Raw genomic sequence first — 3,774 nt, forward strand, 5'->3', positions numbered from 1 at the left:
AAAGGGGTCCTTGCTACCTAATAAGTCAACTTCAGGGTAAAAATGATCGGCAAAGAGCCATTATGACTAAAACAAAAACAAATATAAGTTTTTTTTTTGTTATTGGAAATGCTGAAAAGTCGCTCCTCCTCTGCTTCTGCTTCAGGAATTCGAGTCAGGATCTTAATATTTGATTGCTTAATGGTAGTGGCATTTCGCATTCACTTCCTCATTCTATACAAAAGGGTAAAATTAAAGTTCAAAATGATTTTTCCTTAAAAACCGAAAGCCATATCACGTAAAGGATGCGGATAACCAACAGAGTATTTGTCTGAAAAAGTTTCCAGGGAAACAAAATAATGTAGAATGTCTTATTCATCAAAGAATTGACATGTTGAGTAGCCTGTGCACAGTCTCAAAAAGGGTAGTACTCCTCGGTTCCGATATTACAGAAGCCAGATCACCAACTATTTTGCCCATATGTACCCTATCTCATAGCCATGATTAAGGAAATTTTGAGTGTAATGGAATTTCATGCTTTGTTAATGGTGATTTTTATCTTCTCTACCCTATTTTAAAGCTATTTCCTTATTTCTATTCACAACTAAGAAACGACAAATATGGGTGTGCAGCTTGAACTGTGAGCTGCTGTGAACTTATCTGTGTTTAATAGTGATCGAGAGTATTCCCTGTCCATCACAAATGCTCGTTCGGCTGGCTGGCTGAAAGATGTACAAAGATGGCTAAACAGATCGGGCCACTGACTCCGAAAATATCCAACCTTCCCATAGGCGAAGCAAAATCGTCCAAGAACAGAACGAGACCAGTTGCTGGGACATTTGGAATTCCATACAATTTGGGGGGCGAAGTTAGTGGCGCCAAAAGAACAGCATGCAGAACTAGCACTTGGTGAATAGTAAGGCATGGTAGGGGAGATCTCGCGTCAGCCGACTGCGAGGGAAAATCTGGCTAATCAATGAATCATAAAAATGGCTAATCACATCGGGGCACCGACCACGCGAATATCCAAACTTCCCACAGGCGAAGAAAGATCCCCCACGAACTCAGATACGTTCTTGAGCAGCTGTCGGGATACTGGGGATTCCAAGCAGTTGGGCGCGAAAGGAACAGCTACAGTAAAACTGGTTCTTTATGAATAGTATGGGACAGAAGGTGAGATCTGGCGTCGGCCGACTGCGAAGGAAACCCTAAGCTTCTCTTGAGATTGTAAGCGGCGACGTTTCGGAGAACCTCTAACTTCTGCCCGCCTCAAACGTTTATCGTTGTCATCTGCGACACTTTTACTTTCGTATTCTCTTACCACTTCCCAACAACTCCCTGCCGAGTCAGCGATAAGCTCCTCGAGGGCTTTCTCGACTTGTGTTGGTGTGGATTTCAGTAGAGAGGAAGCGGTCTCAATGTGGTCAAGGACTTGAGTGTCAACTTCAAACTGTTTCTTGTTGCCCTTTTTCTTGAATTTCTGGCACCGATGAGGCCGAGGCCTTCAATCTCTTAATGGCTGCGTTTTGGTCATCATTTCTCTCTTCAAAGTTGAAAGTCTGACTCTTGGCTACTCTTTGATATCTATTAAACTTTTTGCAAGGTTTACTTACTGACTCGGACGGACTTGCGAGCAGTTGAAAGTTTGAGAGCTGAGATGCATAAATTACAACTGTCAGACCTTAGATATACTACAACAAAAGAGTCAATTAGCGCCATACCAGCGCGCGCGTGTTCATGCAAACAGGACATTATTTCCATTCTCTGCCACTGCCCCCTAAAGCCTCGATCCACTGAATGTAAAAACATGTACATTTTGGGGATAGTTTTCATTTCTGAATGTTACACTTATTAACACGGTTATAGAGCTATTTTAAACCTACTTTTGTTATAGCGGGGTATCATTTCGGACGTGTCAGATCACCTAACTATTTTTCTTTCTGATAAAATAAGTTATGATAGTATAATTTCCTGGACCACTTATCGTGGGGAAACCACCTTAAATATATGGAGAGATTTAGAAGTAACATATCATAAATGAGGAAAAGTGTTCCATCAGGGTTTCTCAACGCAAGGAAACTGATGATGATTGGTTTTTAAGTGTTAGGAGACCCTGAGGAAACACGAAGCCCGAATTTTATGAAATAGCTTCTCAAAAGGGTCTAATTTATTAAAAATTTACCCCAAAAACAAAAACAAAAGTCACGCATATATTTAGTTTTTTTCTTTCTTTTGTTTCATCAATACAAGTACGTATTTGCTAGTCATTGTGATGAATGGTGTCTTTGTGTTTTTTTTTTAACAACTTTGTGTTTTTGATTAGAGGCAATCACACTTTGCATTGGTCTCCACAGTTGCAATTCTGATGAATGAAGAAAGAAGCTAAGGACAAGTCTTCCAGTTTCGACCGCCAAACAGTTTCCAAGAGGATGATTCTTTGTTCGAACATTCGAAGCCTTGAAGTACACAATACAAAGTTAAGTGGGCTGTTGATATTTTCCGAAATTGGCGAGCTGCGCGCCAGAAAATATTCCTTTACTTGAACTGAGGAATGTGTTTAAGGATGATTATGTTCACCTTGTGCAACGTCTTGAAGATAAAGTGTATGGTAAGTTTATGTAAATGTTTACAGCAGCTTATGGCAATTTTTTCAGATAAACTGAAAAAGCAGGAAGAAAGAAAGTTGTCTTGAGGAGACTTAAGAAGTCCTGGTTAAAAATAGGCCTCTTAAAATCTTTTTAGATAAATAATGGGTTAGAAAAACGATCCTATCCTTACCTTTTGCTTCTTACAAATGTCAATAGAAATCATTCTGAAACAAACTGAATCATTTACTTAGAATAGAAAAACGTGATTACTACGTCCATAAACTTACTGCTTGCAAATCTAACGCTTTAGACACGTGGAGAATCCTCAATGAGGTAATAAACCGACGTCTTAAATAGAATAGTTTACCTCTACATTTAAGGTTACTAATTATGAAATTAGCGATCTTGTTGAAATAACAAATGGTTTTGATGGTTTTTTCCTTGCCTTGCACTTACTTCAGCAGAAAAAAATCCAAATTCCATCAGGTCTAAATAGCAGTTAATGCAGTGTTTTACCCACTTACCGCCAAGAAATTATTAAGATCTGTGCTAGTCTACGCCTAGGCACAGCTACTGGGTTAAACGATTTTATCATGGATGTCGTAAGACAATACATAGATATAATTTCTAATCCTTCAGCTCATATTGTCAATTTATCCATAGCCTCAGGAGTTGTGCCCAAAGAGCTTAAGATAGCTCGTGTTATATATTTACTCACTACAGACCCATGTCAGTCTTAACAGTCTTTTCGACATTTCCCTGTAAAATCGTCAAATTTCCAACTCGTGGAAACAATTTCCTGGATCAAATTCTCACAAATACGAGGGTTTTACTTGGTGCAGAAAGACTCTTATGGGATAGAATTAATTATAAACAAATTATTCCGAAAAAAAGTGATACTTTTCTTTCCAAAAGAGCCGAGTGAAGTCTGTTATTTATTTTTTTCAGACTTTCTAAAAGTTTTTGGTAGGACACAATGAATTGCCAAATCAGTCTCTCTTAGCTGGGTTTTCGAATCATACATTTGCTTCAGAACAGCATATTCCTAACCCTCCTCAGAGTAAAGAGAATGTTCCTATAAAGGTCACTTTATGTCACTGTTTTAAGTTATAATTTTAATTTCAGTATGATCAGCTCACAGACATCTCAAGTAAGACTTTATGCAGAAAAAAAAAAAAAGAAGATTAGGAGAGGAGCAAGGGATTTG

This window comes from Pocillopora damicornis, chromosome 6 (assembly GCF_964200805.1).
Source record: "Pocillopora damicornis chromosome 6, jaPocDami1.2, whole genome shotgun sequence".
Lineage (NCBI taxonomy): Eukaryota > Metazoa > Cnidaria > Anthozoa > Scleractinia > Pocilloporidae > Pocillopora > Pocillopora damicornis.